At 40.1% G+C, this 21,154-nt stretch overlaps 1 protein-coding gene across 1 annotated transcript in view; it reads right to left on the reverse strand.

The window, feature by feature from the left end:
• tsc22d1 (TSC22 domain family, member 1) overlaps positions 1-21,154 on the reverse strand; it is a 51,277-nt gene that overhangs the window by 25,541 nt on the left and 4,582 nt on the right. The window lies entirely within an intron of this gene.

Genomic DNA, 21,154 nt, shown 5'->3' on the forward strand with positions numbered 1-21,154 from the left:
TTCTCCAAGTCTCTGAACTCTCCTGGAGGGATGGAGCTCCACTCTCCCAAAAAATCCTGTACAGAGAGGGATATCACAGCAGGGCTGCAGTGCATAAAGCCTCATTACAAAGACAAATGCACATCTGAGAGTTGATGGGCACTGGTCTCCAGAGATGTGGAGAAAAGTGATGTGGTCAGATTCCTTGATCAGATGCTGGAGGAGAGAACGCTACAGGCCTGGCTCTGCTATGATGTGTGTGTGTGTGTGTGTGTGTGTGTTTGTGTTTGTTTGCGTGTGTGTGTGTGTTTGTGTGTGTCAATGGGGCTCACTGATTGGTTTGGTGAGGATGAAAATGATGTAAATCATTTGCTGCGGTCTTCACACTCACCACATGTCAACCAAGTTAGACACCTAAGGGAGGTTTTGGAGCGACATGTTAGACAGCACTCTCCACCACCAAAACACCAAAAGAGGGAATATCTTTTGGAAGAATGGAGCTCCATCCCTCCAGGACAGTTCCAGAGAATATGAGAACTATTGCCAAGGAGAACTGAAGCTGTTCTGGTGCCTTACTACACGTCATTTTGGTTTTTCCTTTAATTTGTCACCCCTCTGTGGATTATAAATGTCAAGGCATTGCATTTTACAAGAATGTAGTTTTGTGGCCAATTCATCAAACTATTCTGTAGATTCAAACATAAACTAATTTGCTAACATAAACTCAAAAGACCACAGGCCTACAGTGATAGGACTGTCATTTAGTATATTTTTAGAAACTTTTAGAAATGACTATTTTGTCCCCCACACATTTTTACTTACAGGGAACTGTAAGCAGTTTGGTCTCATTTTCAGTCCTTTCTTTTGGGTGGTAGCTGTATGCTAATTTTCTTGTAATTTAATTTCAAATGCAATAAAATGTCATTTAATAGTTATTTAGTTCTCATCAAAGAATAATTGCATTTTTTTTTCCAATACTTTTGTTCATTTTCAGGTGAATACTTTAGTTTAAAAAAATGTTCCGCTAAGTTTCTGGTAATTTCTTGTTTGGTCGATGTACAAGCTTATGTGTTATCAAATAAAAGACAACATCTCACTTAAGACTCCAGAGGCAGAACTCACACCTCACAATGAGAACACATTTCATAGTGTTTGCCCTGTAAGATGTGCTCTTTTGCCTCATTCTTTGGCAAGCGCTCAACTCCTCTGCTTCTCTACAGCAGATCATTTTTACTTGTTTCAAAAACACAGTGATTCAACATAAGGTGAGCAAAACTGCATGCCATTTGTGTTTATTTGTGTGTGTGTGTGTGTGTGTGTGTGTGTGTGTGTGTGTGTGTGTGTGTGTGTGTGTGTGTGTGCGCGCGCGTGTGTGTTCTGTTGAGCTGAGAGATTCATTGAGGGCGATGCAGTCATTCTTGGCTGTGGAATGGCTGTGCTAAGAGCTTTGTGCCAGCCAGTCATGCAGTGAGAGCTTAAACAGACAGGAAAGCAAGCCACTGGCTACATAGAAAGACAGAGGGCACTATTTCACATCCAGTAAAACACTATTCCCTTCACTATAGCGTACAGTGGGGGGGACTGAAAGGTAAAAGACCTATGTTGATAGATAAGGACCTCGAGATACATCCATTCAAACTGGCTGATAAAAATTCTACTTATCTAGCCTGCAAAGCAAACTACCTTAATGCAAAACACCTCAGTCAAGACAGGAAAATCTAGCAGGCACCCCAGTGGCTCACCATGTGGAGTGTGCACCACATAATACAAAGGCTAAGCTGCAGCAGACTGTGTTCGAATCCAGTCCAGACCCTTTGCTGCATTTCAGCCCCTCTCTCATGTGCATGAGCCTGGCGCGAATTTGGCAATAAGCCGATGACAGTTTGTCCTAACATCAAAAATCGTGGATTTTTTAAATTAAGCTTTAAAGCTTTCAATTTCTAATGGTCAGTGTTCGCTTGAACCCCAGAACCACCACTTGTGGCTATATTTATCAAATTCAATGTAATTTTCAAAGCAATGCTAAATACAGAATAAAGAAGAAAAAAATCTTTTTCTCTGCATTTGTGGATAGCATTCACTGAGGCTACAAACATACTGATGTACTATGACTTCGACATGTCAGCCATACTACAAATTGCAGGGTTTTCCCTGCCTTATAATTTCTTAGGCGCACCGCCTAGATGTTTTCACCGACCGCCAAGATCAAATGAATGAGGAAAGAGGGGAAAAAACGCACATCGAAATATTCAATCTGCAGCTCCTTTAGGAATCTGTTGTTGATGCTAGCTTGGATTGTCCAGAGGGAGTTAGGCGGGCACTGGGCCATACGTCATGAAATACTGCCAACGGAATTAACCAATCACTGCAGAGAACAGTTTCTGCTTGAACGCTGAGAGGATGGCTTTCAGCCGCGACACATCCGCTGTAGGCTAGGCGGTGGTGGAACGTATGAATCACCTAGCGCGAAAAACACAAGCCCTCACAAATACCAGTGATACAATGGCAACATAGCGACTTTCCAAACTCCCCCCAAGTGACTTAATAACCTAACGTTAGTCAGAAACGTATTTGTGTAACGTTTGTTGTGTTTGTTTTTGTGCCGATATGCCGTGCGCTGGCCGCCCATCTCTCCCTCGTTCCACTTGCTGATACAATGACAACTTAGTGACTTTCCAAACTCCCCTAACGTTAATCAGAGACGTATTTGTAACATAAACAATCAGCTGTATATACTAGTTTCCAACCACTTGGTTTTTGTATTAATTTCTGTACTTTACTTCATTTCCTGCTACTGTTTGTGTTACCTATTTTGTCAGTATTTGTCAGTATATTGGATCTTGCCATTTGTGTGTGGAGACATATGAGAAAATAATTAAAAATAATTAAATTATAAAATGTTAATCTAATGCCCAAATAAATCAATTAATCAATATCTGTGTTTGCCAATTAACTGCCTTTTATCAAAATGCAGTTTGTTAAACACTCTGAAATTGTTATACTAGCTTCTTGATTTGTCTCAGAGTGCGACAGATTGATGCATTTCAATTCCATATATTCAAAATTTTCAGCCAGGGGGCTTGGCCCCCCTGGACCTCCCAAAACCCTCGGGTGGGCACCCCCCGCACCCTCCACCACCTAAGACCTAAAATTGGCCAGGGAAAACCCTGAAATTATATGAATGGCCTTTATTTCGATTGCAATTAAGGATGGCAAATAAAGGATAGCCTAAGCTAATGTGTTACTTTCCAGACCACTTTCACATTTCAGAGTTATGGCTGGCCAAAGTATACTGCGGTTTCTAACAAATGCCAGGTTGTTGGGGAAGGTGCTAAATATGTTATATGACTAATGTAGCCAAGCCAATAATTAAAGCAGCCAGTAACAAAGTGTGTTAAATTACCTTTACTACAGCCCTGTTAAAGGTACTAGGGATTCTGTACTGTTCTGGTTAGACAGGCTGTGGTAGACCTGCTAGTATACAGTGGCTTGTTAGACTGTTCTTTATTGTTTAGCACTTTTCACTGTGTTCAGTAATACATCAGTCATACATGTTCAGTGGTTCCCCAAGGAAAGCAAACATCACTGTTTGGACCACAGCCAGAACAGTCCACAAAGCCAGGTGTATGCAGGCAGTCCACAGCTTGCCAACCAGCAGGGGGCGGTGGAGCACTGGTGGCAGTGCACAACATGGCTGGCAGCCAACCAACAAGTTGGCACTGATGCTAAAAACAATGCAGTGCTTACAGGAATCATATGAAAAATAATGAACATACTAAGTACCTATGCATAGTTTGCCATAGTGCTTGGCTATGATTATGCTAAACATGACAGCTAATTAACATACAGCAGCATTCAACATGCTACTCACTAGCATAGGCTACCAAGAAACAAGGCAATGTGAATGATGTGTGTACACTTAACTAAAGGACAGAGAGATGATGGAAAGCCAAGTGTCTCTGCACCCCACGCATGCTAATAACACTAGCAGAGAAGCAGCTGGCTCAACTATTGGAGGTAAAAACTCCCCGCCTGTCCCTCCCTCTCTTTCCTCATTCAGTCACAGAGCATAGAGAAGGGGATTAGCTCACACAAAGTGGGCATGAATGGCGTTCAAACCCAGTGGGATAAGACACACTGGCTAGAGTTCTCACATCATCACCACTGAATGCAGAATGTCCAAATCTCCATCAAGTTAAGCAAAAAGAACAATAATAATGCCAACAATCCCACAACAGTTCATGATAAGCCATTTCAACATCCACATTCACTCTGGTTTTGACATTTCAGTAAATACTCTCAGTTACGGGAAGGACCATGGAGTTTTGAGCCAGAGTAGCACTCCACTTAGAGGTATGGTGATGTATTCAGATACCAAAATGAATAAAACTGTAAATTTGAAATTAATATGTAATGCAACCCAGTTGACTATGTTTTTCAAATTGTCTTTCCTGGAACCCAATATTATTTGGATAAATCATAATGGTTGCCTGAATTCAAAACAGTGAGGCAAGTAATTAAGAGAGGAGCACAGATGATTGAGTATATACCCTTAAATTAGAAGACAGTACAAGGGCTGAAGGGTAGAATAGAATCCCTTTGTTTTCCTTTCCGATTTATTAGATGAGAGGTACACACTTTTGTTTCATTTCAAAGCCATCTGCCAGCTCTGGTTACATAATAGGGCCTCTAACAAATACAAGGTGGCTAGCTAACCTTACATCAATAATGAATGACGTTTACTGTTGCAAAGACAATAATTAAAATCAACGCTGTATGAAAATTCTTTCATAGGATTTCCAACAGTGATTGTTCAAAATAGCCTACTGCACTCAAACTATATCAGTGTAGCCCAGAAGCCAATTCTGTGAAATGGAGTCTTAACGTGTGAGAGAGGTAGACAGGTACAGAGTAATGGTGAGTTATCCACTCCACCATTCTCTCTGTGTGTGTGTGTGTGTGTGTGTGTGTGTGTGTGTGTGTGTGTGTGTGTGTGTGTGTACATGTGCGCGTGCATGACATTCCTGGAGCTGACTGGACAGTGTACTGGTCACAAGAATGCCGGCCATGATTCAGCACATTGCCGGCATGCTTAGGGTAACTGCAGTCAGTGCCAGCCCACTAACGCCTATAAAATAAAAACGGCTAGCTAAATAAGAAGCATCAATCAGCAGCACTTTATAATGTAATACTTGATGAGTGACCCTAGGGGCTTGCAACTATGTATTTGTTACCTGCTGTGACAAAGCATTTGCTGTTCAACCTATAACAAAATAAATAAATAAAATAAAATAAAATAAAGGTTCAAGAAGTCCACTTTTGGCATATTCAATTTAACTAACCAGCAGTTACCTCAAGAAAAAAGGAGCTCATTAAGCTGCAACTAAGGATTTTCACTGACAGAGGAATTAATCTAGATAGATTAACTCATCATCCTATAGAGTTACAACTGTTTCCTTAGGCCAGTAGCATGACCTGCACAGGAAACACATTGTAAATGGAGTGTGATTTTACAGCTTGTCTTAAACCAGTCAGTAAAAGTAGCAATCACATGTACAGCTCAGTACAACCTCTCAGAAACCACAGGACAAGACAGCCCTGTGCCAAAAAATGCATTGGTTTTGTATTTAGCAGATAAGCAAACATATACAGTGAAGGTAAACCTGCATAAAAAAGAAAGAAAGTTGAACCTACTAACATTAACAGGTTGTTGTGTCGTCTTTTCTTTTTCATTTAGTATGAACATAACTGTATGGCAGTATAGGTCCAGATCTTAAAATCAAATCGGCTAATAGTTTTATTACCACCGCCAAGGAGGTGGAAAGCTTGTCAGGGGTGTATGTGATCACTGTCTATGTCCGTCCATCAGCTGATAACTCAAAACGAACAGGATGAATCTGCCTGAAACCCGTCGGGAAGGCTGGTCATAGGCTATAGTGGCCTTGACCACTGATTGTCTCAACGAGTTCAAGTCTTTTAGCAACAACACTGTGGAAAAGGGGGAGGGTTTAATACAAACAATGCCATAATTTCCAAATGAATCCATGTAGCGTCACAAAACCCGGAGGGAAGGTTATGGGTCAAGGGAGCACTGACCAAATTTCCCTGTTGACTTGCCAAAAGAGGTGTGTCTTTTGACAATGGCATTGCCAAACAGGGTGGGACCAAGCTTATAGTTTATGACATGTCACAAAATGCATTCATTTAGTTTGTCCGCAGACCATCCATTTCTCTCCTTGACAGAAATCCTGTTGCATTTTTGTATGAGCGGCAATGCAGACTATACCGTAAGCATCACCTCAAACACACAGGAGAGAAACCTGCCCAAGCATCCAGCAAACGATAAGCCATCAACCTCTAGAAAACTAAGAAACACAGCACTAACAGCTAAATTCCAAACAGAGTACTTTCTTAACAATGTTTATTAATTGGGAAAACAGCTATTTTGTAAGTTCTAGGGATGAAAAAAAAAATTGATGAATCACTTTTTTTTATATTGCCATGCTAACCCTGAATCAATATTTTTTCCTGAACATAAATCAAATTAAAGTTCATAAGTTCATCAAAGTGCATCAAAATATACAACTATAGATTTCATTTTATGACCCATCCAAAACATTGATTCTGCAATAAAAGCAATACATTATGACAAATTAATAATACAAACTAAATACTATTCAACTTCTGAAACAATTACCAGCTGGATTGAATTGCAATTTGTAATGAACTCAAAATATTAAAACACACTAAAGGAATTGTAAACAAATACAGATAACCATAACAGGCTCAAATTCTCAGGGCAGGGAGGTTGGATGGAGAACAGCGACCTGCAGCTCTGACTGGGAGCCTTAGATAGTGACTTGAAGCACACCCACCTGCAACTGGCCATCAAGCAGGGAATGATTGGGTTCAATTGTAGTGACTGTCCTATCCACCAGGGACTGCCATTTAGACAGCATGAGGGAATTCACAACATACCAAAAATACATTCCTTTTGTATGTGACGTCCTTATTACAGGTTTTTTAGTTTTACTTATATTTTGTTATCTTTCTCTTTAATTGTTAAGCTACATTTTAACATTTTATTTGTCATATTTATTTATTTACTTTAAGTACAATCATTCTAAAATTAAAAAGTCTTTATCTTTGGCTAAAAAGGCACAATATTAGCACCTGGCCAGAATTTTGAAACCAAGACAAGAGGGGCAAAAGTCAGTGACTACTGATATGGCAGCCGGTGTCGACAATTTTTACGCTGGAATGAAAATAGACCTCTTCTATGTGGATTATGCACCGAAATGACTATGCAAAGGTTCTCGGAAGGCTGTTTTCTTAAACAAATAGCTCTATTCAAGACTATTCAAAAACAATATTCATTACTGTACACTGTCAAACAATTCTAGAAATGAATACTAAGAAAATTAAGAAATAAATAGCTAAATAAATATCAGCACTGTTTAGTATCATTCATTTGTTGACTGTTTAAATAAAGATCAACAGGCCAAAGGAAAACATGTGTTCTGCATGGGATTAGCATAAGGTGGCCATGTCTGCAAGGGGAAGATCCTTGGGTGCCCAGAGAACCCATTTTCATTCAGATATTTGGAGGTGAAGGCCTCCTTGCCAACCTTCTATACCTCCATTACATGCTATAATTGAGCTTGTTACTAGGTTTGGGCCGACTGACGACTGAATTGGCAATCGGAATGAAAATTCATCGCAATTACCAGTTTAGCTGCAGTTTAGTCGACTGGACGATGCAGCTGTGCAAACGATGACGCAAGTCCACTTGTTACCAACGTTTTTATTTTGACACATATCAGTCAGCATATTCTGATGACGATATATCTGTGATTGGCCAATAATGGCCGACCAATATACCAGTAGGGTACTATACAATGCCAAATTGTTCTACTTACAAAATTGCAAAAATTACAGAATTGCAATATGTATTGCATCGGCAGCCAAAGATTGTGAATCATATTGTACTGGGGAGTCCCTGCCCATTCCCATCTGTACTTAGTTCTGTCAACACACAATCAATCGGATGCCAAATAATATTGGTTACACAGCACTGATAAAACAGCTCCATCTATTAAATTATTTCAGCCTCATGATCAAATCAGTCCTCACTGTAGAAAAAAATTAAGAAAAGTGGGTTAAGAGGTGTCACACCAACTATCTCCTTCCATGTACAAAATATAATGGTAAAATCCAATAAAAACAGCAGTTACAGCTTTGGGATCTGGACAACAAGGCGAGACAATCAATGTGTGCTTGCATATATGTTAGTGTGTGTGTGTGTGTGTGTGTGTGTGTGTGGTGGGTGAAGATGGGGGTGGGGTGGGTTCCACAAATGAAAGGGAGACTAAAAACAAAAGCCATTACCATCCATTACCAGCCATTAGCTCCCCCCGCTACACATTAAGTGAAACATTCCCTTTTATTGATGGAAAAATAAATCATCAGAAAGAAAGGGGCAGTGACAAATGAAATCAGTGGCACATGTGGGATCAAAGCGTGCTATGTATATACATACACACACAGCAGAGGGTGAGAAGACAAAGAAAGGGAAGTAGTATGTGCGAGTAACTTGTATTAATTGTATTAGAAATAGTAACTCTGCAGCCCCACTCTCATCCTCCTCATATAATTTCATTCTTCTATTTATCCTTTCACCACTTGGCTTGAATAGGTATGGTAAACATTCATCAGGGTGTAGTGAGGACCCCCCCCCCCCAACACACACACACACACACACACACACACACACACACACACGGACTGTATTGCTGCTCTGTTGTGTTCTGGTGCTCTCTGGCTTGGTCTATGTGGTAGAGATGGGGGAGGTGTCAGCAGCATAACAAATAACAAATGCTGTTTACTTTTAGCTACACATTTTGCGAAAACAGGCTGAGCAACAATACACAACTGGACAGAACAGAGCCCTATATAATAGGCCTAGTTGTGTTCTGGCACAGCAACAGTGAACTTAACAAGAATTAGACTAGCTCTGTACTCCCTGGAAGCTGCTGAAGCCGCTTGTGTTAGCTGAAGCAAACACAAGCGGGCTGATGAGACAAGCAATGGTTTCAAGTTACCTGACAAGGAGCAATATAAACAAACTGGCCATGGCAAATTTACATGGATGACACTTCCATGATCACCAGCGGTGTACAGATCCATTTCAGACATTTGTAAAAATGAAAATATGATTCTGCAATAATCAGAATGTGCGGCTATCAAATTCAATATTCTAATTTCAATCACAGGTCAGACAAATCATCATTTATCCTGATGAATTCAAGTCCCAACCTGACCAACAAAGGCATTCAAATACTAAACACTGAGTTTGTGGAGCTTTCCTGATAATTTTCAACTTGCCTGCAGTTTGTTGTTAGCATACACATGCCTGCTGCTGGCATCATGGTGCAAAACACCAGACGAGAAGACTGCCCCTCCTAATTTAAAACATGATGAATACAAGATATTTGTGTTCCACTCTGTAAAAGGCAAGATCCAGACCAGGCCATATCCAAACGGCTTTGGATATATATCTATATCTATCTATCTAGCTCTATATCTCTATATATATATCTATATCTATATATAGATATAGATATCTATATCTAGATATATATCTAGATATAGATATATATCTAAACGCAGCGACTAAGTCCTCCAAAAAGCCAGGGAAACCCCTGCACTTATCCAAAATGTGAACCACCGAACAGAATGCAAACAAATGAAGCAATAACCAGTAACAATACAAACGCAGGCAAGTTCAGTATAAATCAGAGTATTATGTCCTGAGTAGACCCACTTCCCAAACAAAACAATGAAGGACAACTGGCAATATTATCAGTTCTGCACTCTACACCCATGAGTAAACCTTCTCAAAAAGAAAATTAACCCAACATCTGACGTCAATGCTGCAACGCTGTCAGAGTTACTTCCAATACTGGTCAGTTGATCAACTGTGTTCACAGGATATTAGTGCCTGGAAGAAGTTCACCATGTTCTGCTGATGTCCGGGGTTGTTTGGAGGCCTGAATGGCTTAGCTCCAGGTATTTCCTGCTGCCGATTGCGGGATTGACACAGACACCACTAAAAAGGACACTCTCCCTGATGACCTCTGCCATCTTGTTTTTGTCAACACCATATTTAAAAGAAGAGAGGTGGATTACTCAGGTGGATGCCCGATCCCATTGGCAGGAAAAAGGGAGGTGTGACTGGGGTGTGAATTGATTATTTATAATGAGACAAAAAAAGTATTTATGGCATATCACCACACCATACCATGATCCAGCAAAATTTAACCATGCTATCATTACGAAAGTTATGCAACTTCTCATGATAGGACACACCCAGTACATGCCCCCTCTTTGGCCAACTGGCATATTCAGGTCTTTCCTGCCCCAACAGCAAGCTTTCCACAAAATTTTGCCATGCTACATGAATCCATTTGTAAGTTATATGCTGCCTTTTGACCAGTCAGCATGAAAAGTTAACCAGCTCTTTCTTGGCCCATGACTAACCTTTCCACAAGGTTTGTTCAAATCCAAGCATACTTTTTTTTTTTTTAAATATCAAACAAGCAATCAGATGGAATGCAGCAACAACATAACAACCAATAAAACAATTAGTCTAAAGTCAACATGAAGATCCAATTAGATCTTGCCGTACACAGCAGGCATCCTGGAAGATGTATAGAGACAATGGTTGGGAGAGCCACAAAAGTTAGGCTTATAAAAGGTTGTAGACCAAAAGACATGCTATACAGGAGGCCTTGTACCAGGGCTACTTAGTAAACCAATCTAAAAGTCAGCCTGCCAGAGAGGTAGCTGGTTACTGCCTCTTTCTGACTTTTGGGTTCAAGTGAGGATAAAGAAGGTGATGAAGAGAAGACTGAGTGGAGGTTGGCTGGCATTTTAATTGGGTTCTCACATTTCAGTGGTGCTAAAGCACTCGATTGTTCTACCACATTCTGACCTCAGATATTAAAAAAAGAGTTAGGAAAGAGAGGATGAGGCCAATGCAAAAGGAGCTAATCCAAGTGACATCATCACCCTCCTGGTTTAGAGGGACCCACCAAGACTTCAGTCATCAGACAAAGATACACTGGAAGCGATGTCGTCTATGAGGACAAGGTCCTTTAATCATACATACACCTACATACACCTGCACCATTCAGTGATGTAAGCAGTTATAGTGAATGGGGTATGCATTCCTTTCATGTGTTTTCCATATATAATTACTGTGGTACTGATCAAATTTAAAATAAATATGTAATCAAACAAGCTGCATTTTATCCATTCATTGGCTGATATTCTAGTTTTAATAAAACAAAAATACTGGCCACATGGCTGAAGTTGCAGATTACTTCCAACTCCCTTAAAGAAGCAGCATGTTTACAGAGCACTCAAAGTTTGATAAAAACACAAGCCTTCCAACGAGAAACCAGGATCACAGCAAACACTTAAGCTGTACACTCACAGAGCACTATTGTACCAACGTTACAACCAGAGCATTTCTACTGCCATACAGTGACATAAATAGCTGACAGTAATGTGACTGAATGTAACAAAAGTAAAATGCACCACAGCTCCCATTTACCTTAGGGCATAGAGAGGCTTGGAGATTAAAGGCTCACTTTTAACATCGTCAGCACTGGACTAATCAGCCAAAACAATTAAATGTTTCCACCTTTAGAAAACTGTGAGAGTAAACTGAGATAAAAATTACAGTTAAGTTTTAAAACATTACTTATTTGACATATTACATTTTCATTAATTGTAAATAAGTAAAAGGGCATCACAATGGCTCAATGGTTGCCGTACATCAAGAAGGTCCTGGGTTCGAAACCCAGCCCAGGTGCTTTCTGTGTCGAGTTTGAATTTTTGTCCCATGTTTATTTGAATCTACTCTGGGTGCTCTAGTTTCCAAACACACGCATTCAGGTGAACTGGAGGTACAACCAAATCCATTTCCGCATATCTACATGGTATCCAGATTGATTTTACAAAGTCTGGACGGCCAAAAAACGCATGAAATGTGATTTTTGCTCAAACCACATTTGGAGATGATTTGAAAAGCGATTCAAATCAGACCATCCAGGCAATCCATCCATTTAAAAAAAAAAAAAAAAAATCAATGGATGGATTAATTTTTGTAAAATATGAGCAATATTTAAAAGATATATAAATGTACAGTCCACATGCCATTTGTCAAGGTAAATGTCAGTATTTGGTATTGTACAAGTTGTGCATAGCTAGAATGTCACAGTTTCATGTTCTTGCTACCAAAACCTACTGACAGAATACAGTAGTACTGAAACGTGTCAGGGCTCAACCAGAGACAGCATGTCCTCTGAACTCATTCAGCTGTGGCTGTCACGGTGGGACATTTGGTCTGAAAATGATAACAAAAGGCTGTATGCATCCTTCTGACTGACAAAGAAAGATAGAAAAGCTCTTTGACAACTCCTCTTAACTGTTAGCCTCCTGCCATTGAGATGAACTTCCCCCCAGCTAACATTCTTCAAATTAACCTCTCAAAAAAGGTTTAATATCACTTCAGTTTTTTTTATTATTATTATTTTGTTTTATTTTGGAAGACAAACAACATTTTTACACCATTTTAGACTGTAAAAAACCCTGCTACCCTGCTACACATTTGTTTATTTAACAATTTCAGTGAATTAATGTGGTTATTCTTAAGAATAACCACATGTGTCATGTTGTTTGGGGGGCGGGCGGGTATTATCTTTTTTCTTTTTTTTTTTTTTTTTTAAATGGGTGAATTATCCCTTTAACAAGTGCAGCTTTGTCTACAACTAGGAATAAGATGGACAACCAGTCTAACACAGACGAAGAAGTAGCATCCTCCATGCCAACACTGGTATCAAACAATCCACAGAGGAGACACTGATGAAAGGAGGAGTGAACCAACACAATGGCAGGATTAACAGAGCTACAACAATGATGCCCAACTCTTTTCAGTCTGGTTCCATCTGGTCCAGTCTGCTGTGTGCCCAGTTGTGGTCTCAACCAGCTTCAGCAGACCTGACTGAGTGGGGTTGGGTCGAGTTGGGTCACTTCCTCTGTGTGTTGTGAATTTTGGGGATCTGGTTGATCTCCACACAATGAGCGACAGGCCCAGCACCCACCAGCTCCCTGCACTGCCAGGGGGGAAATTACATTCAAAACAGAGCCAGCAGCAGAGATAGCCATCATGCTGCCCGCCAGCCCACATTCCCCTGAGCCCTCACACTCATTCACACACACACACACACACACACACACACACACACACACACACACACACACACACACACACACACAGATACATACACTTACACTTCAGTGTTCAGCATTAATGACAGACCAATTGTCAAAAGAAGCAAGAAAAAAAAACAAAAAAAATTGGACAAGTGGCAAGTATTTGTCACTTGCCCACACTGACAAGAGAAAAAAGAGATTAGAACCACATGTGACCAAGAAGCAATCCTGTGATTTGTTATGTTCTATCTGTACAACTGTGTATGGAGTGTATATGCTTCAGTTAATCGAAAGCTTGGAGCAAAGCAGCAAAGAGGAATTAGCAGGTGTTTGGAAAGAGTACGTGAGGCTCTTCCTTTATGCTTTTTTCAGTGTACAATGCTTAGAGGAACTACACTGGGTGACCTTTAAGCAGCCCTGCAGAACAACAGGGAACGACAGTGGGTGCTTATACATCACAAGGCAGTACAGGAGAAGTAACTAACAGAGTAAAACAAACCTCTATTGACTCTAAAGAGGTGCTCAGCTCTGAGTTAAGCTAATGTGTAAACAAGCCATGTGCCTCCTACTTCTTCCAGCTTCCAACTCTTAAAACACATATAAAACACAAGGAGGATATTGAGGAACTAGTTAGACAAACTTTCGGGGTTGAAGTAGCCAATCATAAGCTACAATTAACTATTTGAAAAATAATAATTGACACTTGACAAGAACATAACACATTAAAAAGATGCTGGTGAACCACTGAAGCAGACAGAGTGCCATGTGTTGTACGTGAAAACCCACGCCCAATGGAAGGGAAAACAATCCATGTCAGTGAATGCAATCAAATGTAAAACAGCTATTAAAACACCTACTGTAAGTTAGTTTCAGCATGTCTAAGGATTAAATGGCACCCTATTTCACTAGAAAGGAAAAGGTGTTTACAAGGGCTCAACCGAGTGAAAGAAAAGCAACCTTAACTGAAATGATGCAATCTATTTAAATTGGACTATTTTTTGTAAATGTTCTCCGGAGTTACAGGTGACAAACCATAGTGGGAAGGAAAAAACTACATTTATGGCCACAACAAACCCACATACAGCCAGTGTGCTGTTGATGACAACTAACACTGCGCAATGATGTACAAGCTAACTTGTGAATACAGATTCATTCAGTCACTCAAAAAGTGTTAACCTACACTCAAAATATTATGTAGCTTACAGCAAATATAGTTAACTTAATCTTAAACCTAAAACTGAAAATTGGACATTTGACTTACAGTGACTGCTTGCTCCACACATGAACATACCAAGTGTCAAGGTTCCACAGTTAGTAATGGTGTTTGTTAACAGGAACATAAAACTAAAGTAGGTGACCTTTAAGTGCAGGCAGTCTTTGCTCAAAAATTTGACAGCTCAAACAGCCCTGACCAGTACCGGTACCAGTGGCTCGTCCAAGTCACTCCCACCCTTGTGCATGCTTATGAATGTGGCTCCAATGCCAATGCAGTGGGGAGTAAGAAGTGGGTAGCAAGCTAACCATCTCTGTCACTCCATAGCTATGGTAAACCAAGCTTAAGCACCGGAGCTTAGGTGGGGCTAGACAGAATTTTGGGGGGGAGGGGAAGCGAAGTTGTGCAGGTGTGTATAATTGGACTGAGGTGGCAACGCTTTCTTGAAGTGATTACTTCATCCGCGTCAAACAGACTTTAACAAATGAGATAGCAGCCCTGGGAGCAGCCTGGAACACCAGATTTTTTCGTCAGCGCATTTAGATTGGCTCAAAATCCTCTGTGTATAATGGTGATTTGTCAAAATTATGAAGGAAACAGTTACCTACACAAGCTTTAACACTTGTAAGTTAAGGGAAATGTATCAAATTGCCTAATACTTAGATTAAAAGTTCATAGGAGTACAGTGACAGGATTCCACAGAACACACTGCCATCACTACACACAACTACAGACAATCAAATAATTCTTCTCCAGACCACACTTATTACACTCAACTCCCACCAAGTAAAATCAACCTGTGGAAAACAGTTGAGGCACACCACATGAATTTATCACTGCCACAGTCAAACTCAATTATCCATGTCATTAATCAACTTTACGATTTATCATCCAACCCAGTTCATCTTCTCTATAATATGGCAGATCCTCTTTACCCACCGCATCAAACACTGAAGTAAACAAAGGCACACAATATACTGTCATTAAAGTCACATACCTAAAATTCCCAACAAAAGGTCACCACACTGACAGATGTCTAGCAAGCCATGAGTTCCCACTCCCCAAACAGAACTTTTTTGATATTGAGCAGTAACCTGTCGCCTGCCACCAAAAAAAAAAAAAAAAAAAAAAAAAAAAAGTTAGAGGGGGCTCACTTTATTGATTCAATACCAGGCTAAGAGATATACAAGAGGTAAAGATGGTAAGCTCCAGCAGGGGCACCAGTGGGAGGCCACAGTTGGTGACCTCTTTAACTCCAGGAGATGTACCAGGAGCCCAGCGCTCTCTGATTTCCAGGTGAACTTGCCACCTCTGATGCAAGCTCTTGCAGTAAGGGGAACTGTGGCCACAGACATGGCAGGAGGAGGAGGTGGGAAGAGGCATCACAAACATCGAGCTTCAACCATCCTCACTGCAGCCATCCTCCAGGCTGGTGAAGAAAATTGGCCCTCTGCTACTTTTTTCCCAATGGCAGATTGGCACAAAAGGCACACGTAGCCTTAAGTCAGGCTCAAGCCAACATGCTTGGCCTTAAATAATCCTTCGTAACATCAAAGGAGGTCAAATGGTTGTATGTAGCCAGTGTTACAGGTGAGGCAGAGGCAGATATCTGGCTTGCTGGACACAGACTCAGGATTCATTCTTTTCCAGGATTCACTCTGAAGTCTCCAGTATGCACAAGGCGCTAAAGAAAAAAGGGGAGTAGAACTACATTTGCAATTATATGTGCAACGTGTGGCTGTAGGTAAGGCCCTCCTTAGTAAGAGGGCATTAAAAAAAAAAAAGGTCTTCGGCGCTGTACATGTACATTTATAGATGAATGTCACAGCATCTGTTTATATGTAGACACTGTGCACTAGACACTGGGCCCTTAAACCCCAGCCATCAATCAGCAGAAACCTGCCCACTAGCACACACACCCTCCCACATCTTAATTTGTTAAAGATTTGTCAGTAGACCTCAGGTAAATACAATAGCATCTGTTGTTCTGTCTTTCTGTGTCTCCTGGTGTTCTCTGTCTCCCCGGTTTTCAGCCCTGCCTGGAGCGCAGGGTCACCCCACACATAAAGACAACATGACAACAGGAACCACAGCACAGACCAGAGGAGCTTTACAACCACTGATATGGCATGCTGCCTGCCCAGCCCGAGCATGCTCGTAAATGCATTCCTACCAGACAAAGAACGAATCACCTATTATGAGAGGGACTGGCTCCTATGCAATTAGTACACAAAGGAAAAAGATCCAGCACTGCCTGCTCTAAAAAGTGATTTTAAAGTCTAGGCTACAATGACAAAAACGGCGTCAACCCTACAGAGTTCATCAGCAGCTGACCTTTATTGATTGTGGCTTGCTCACTCATTCCTTCCTCCAAAGTCAAAAGTAGACATTTTAGAGGTTATGCACCCCCTGCACATACACATGCTTGCTCCTTTTTCCAAAACAGTCTCTTCACAAACCTGTGGAGCGGTGGTGACTGAGGAGAATACATTGCATAGTTTGGTCAGAGTCTAAAATCAATCGTAAACTGTTAGCTTATAATCTTACTGTCTTCACTAATACCCCAAGAGAATACAAAGAATCTTGACACTTGGCATATTGAATGAAACAGAAAATGTAACAATTTAGGCATTAGAAATCTTTTCAAGAAACAAGAAAGTCCATGTTGGACCTGTTGTGCTAGCTAAGCTTACTGGAAAGTAATCCAAATGACAGAGCTAATTGTGCAGAAAATGCCCATTGTGCCAAGCAAGAGGACTGGAGACCAGGGTTTGCAAGTGAAGTTGCCAGCATCAGGAAGCCATATGGGCTGTAAATACAATCCACCAAAACACTGTTCTTTCAGTCAGCAATAATGTGTCCTGCAAGATGCACTGCTTCAAGAAATCCAGCTTACCATTAAAGGACTGCTGTTATCTGAGACTGTATACCCTGATCAAGAGCAAAACACACAAAGGGGCTGCTAAGTAAAGCAGAAAACTAGATAACTAAAATTTTGTTCATTGTGACCGAGTAAAGTTTTCAACAGTGATTGTGTAAAATGAAACATGCATTAATATGTAAAAAATGCTACTTTACCTTTAAAGATGCAGTGCATATGCATATGAGCATATGCATTCAAATAATTTTTTTAATGCCCAATTTCATAGGCGAAAGTAGCGATAGCTCATTTTTAAAGGACCTTTTTTGTATTTTTAAATTTCTTCTTCACATTTAATTTTTGTTTTTCCATTTTGTTTAAAACATTACTAAAGTTCGAATTTAATTTGACATACTTTTTCTTTCTTTTGAACTTTACAAAGGTCTTTTTAGTTAAATATGACTGATTGATTGAACAAAAGGACTGCACTGGGTAAAGGTAGTTCAAAATTTAAAAAAAAAATTGTACTGGATATCTGCACTTCATAAAAGTTGGCAAGTGGGCAAACATGCCCATGGGCCACTCAAATCAACCTGTGGTTCACTTTTGGACCACATCCCACCCACTGAGAATGACTGCTCTAGGATGTGCAGACACTGGACAAAAGAGAGTTTGTGAAACAACAGTGTTTGGTCAGGACAGCAACTACTGAAGTTACTGTCCTTGCATGGCTCTTTACTTGCTCTGGCCCATCATACTAAATAGACTTGATCCTGCTTAGTCACTTTAGTTAAAACATTTTAATCCAGACTGCTATATATTTTGCTGCATAAATTTACACATAACTTGCTTTTAAAATTTTGATGCAAACATGCCTTAGTGGATACACTGTATTTTGTTTCAATAGGACCCTTTTTACAAAGGTGATATAACTAGAAAATGTTGGTACAAAGTAACTGCAGGTGTGACCATTCAACTGATGTCCTTTGAATTACACTTTAAACTTTAGTATTATACAGGTAACAATGATATGGCAATAAGCATCTGTCTCATGCAATAATATTAATTAAATAATATAAATTTTAAACAGAGATCAAGTTAAGTCTTCTAATTTGTTAAGATTGTTACCAAGGTTTTTGCTCTTTTACAAACTCAACTTTTCTTGTCATGTTATGGCTAACAAGACCTTACACCGCTGGCCAATTTGTTTGCCAACCATAAACCAAACAGCATGGAGTTTCCCTTCATGTTTCAAACAGCAAATTTAGACCAGCACTTCACACACCATTGATTAAATATTTACACTGCACATAATAGTTTGAACTGGCAATTTTCCAGCACAATTCATAGATTACACAGAAGATTCACTAGAAACTGAAGCATACCAACAGTAGATATTAAAACACTGTCATTTTATGATAAAAAGAATAACCTATCAAACAACATTTGGCTAAATAAGCATAAAACACATCCTTGTCCACTTCAATATATCCAGGGGTTACAAGTTGTAGAAAGTGACCTGGTAAGTCGTGACACAATGCATGTCTTTTCCCTACTGACTGTTCCTCAGTTGTCTGTGCTGTTAAATTTTTCCCCACTCCTCGTCTTTGCACATGAGCTCTGCAAGCCCTTCTGTCACTGACATAGTCCCTGAACTGTCTCTGACTGCACAGCATAGCCAGTGAGGCTCTTGGGAAATGGAATTAAATCTAAGCAATGGATAGAGTTAGGCTATACAGTAGCTCTTTAAATGTGTTTGCAATACATCCAATATACTGATTTTAAAATAAAGTTAGCTCAAATTTTTAAAATAATTCTGGAGACTGTCAAGAGCAATCTTCACATCATTACTGAAACTCTTTGTTTTTATCCTGAGAGTAATCCTTGAAATCCAAAGCAGAACTTTTGAACTTTGTGTTGAGGAATCTGATGATTTTTAATTTCATTCACAAAAAAAAGCTTCAACCAGCAAATATTTTATATTTTATTTGATAAAAGACAAGTGATTAATCCATTTTCAAAATGATAATTATTTATTTTCTACTACATGACTAACAGATTCAGCTCCACTTATAATACTAATACTTTGTGATCTATGACAGTTCAATACTGTTGTGCACTGAAATGGTAGGCCTAATTGCCTCTGTAATGCGAAATAGCATCATACAAATACACAACTCTGCATTTCTCCCCAAAAAAATCCAGTGACAAACCACTTCCATTATACCTGGCTAGTTAGGATTTATATTTCCTTGCATAAACTGACCATTTTGCATGGCCCTTGTTGCAAAGACCAAATGACATAATACAGTACTCTGCATCATATAGCAGAATTTCTTCCTACAAGACAGTAAAAAAAAAAGTGTGAGCTTGTGTATGTTTGCATCAGCTCATGCCTTTTGGGTTAGCTTGTTGATATGGTGATTAGCTGATCGACAACAGGAGAAAGATGTTTCACAGCCATCCATCAAGCAGGGAGGCACGGCTTTCAGAAGGCTTTGTCAAGCGCTTGTTCCTCACTGACAGCAGGTAAATCACAGAGGGGCTGAACTCTGAGGCTAACTCACCAAGACAGTCTTCTCATTTGTGTCAAGGGCTTTGGTTTTGCCCAAGTGCTGCGTTTTATCATCAAAGACAATAATCCACCCGATCCCCCATAGATTAGACATTCCTCAGAGCTGGCCATCATGTGATAACAGTAGCCATCCTTCACTCTCCATCTGAGTAGCCCATGAAGACAGACAGGCCTGATATCTATGCTGAAACAAAACTACCATCACAGGATACATAGTCAATTAAAACTAGTCCGATGATCAGAAAAACGACAATCATATTTTTTTGTCATAAATCAGGTATGCTCATCATTCTAAAAAAAATTCTCAAGTCAGGTCAGAAAAAAATCCTTAGTTTTACAAGAGTAGTTAAAATGCTAGCAACTTCTGCTGCTGCTAGGTGATTAAAATTCCCCAGTAACCTCAAAATCAGTACTTAAAACTTATTAAGGGGAGGACATTCCATGGGATTTTCCTCCAGTTTGTAGCATTAACCACTGGGCCAAGGCAGTGACTGGGGGGAGAGGGAGACAGTGTGAAAGAGAAGAGGGAGAAACAGAGACAGAATGGCCACTTGATAAATCAATAAGCTTTCAGGCATGGAGGAAGTGTTTCTGTTCAGTAGTTTTCATGTCAACATAGACGCAGTCAACTATTCCTCCCGAGGTCATCAAAAAACTGAGTTAATTCTTTACCTAGCTTAATAACTAGAAAAACACAATTAAATGTTAGTGGTAGTGTTTTGTGTTCCTGTTTATTCCATTGCTATTGCACCCACCTGCCTTGTTCTGCCTCTTATTAGATGTTAATATAACCTGCACCCCGTTTCCTGCTTTGCAACAACAAATGTGCTGAAAGGGTGAACAGTGAGCTTGTGTACCCAGCAGAAATTGTGCCCCGTGAAGCAGACAGTGGGAGGCGGGCAGGGGAGCAGTCTGCTAGGCTAAATGCAGAGTCACTGCAGCCTCTTGATACAGACAAGAGACGTCACATCCAGCTGAGCCTTGCACTGTGGCCCACTGACAGAGGACATACAGCCTGGGTCAGCCCGGCCACTGTCTGCTAGTTCACTGGCTTTCAAAAGGGGGTCTGGGGACCCCAGGGGGTTCTTCACGGGGGTCCTCAGCAAATGAGGAATAGGTTAATTTTAATGATACTTTAACTGTTGAAAGCATTTAAACAAAAGAAATCTGATCCAGCATCACTGATCTGACATTTAAATATATCGTTTTAATACTTAGTTAAAACGATAATATAGTTTTCTTCTCA

Source organism: Myripristis murdjan, chromosome 21 (assembly GCF_902150065.1).
Source record: "Myripristis murdjan chromosome 21, fMyrMur1.1, whole genome shotgun sequence".
In the NCBI taxonomy this organism is placed as follows: Eukaryota; Metazoa; Chordata; class Actinopteri; order Holocentriformes; family Holocentridae; genus Myripristis; species Myripristis murdjan.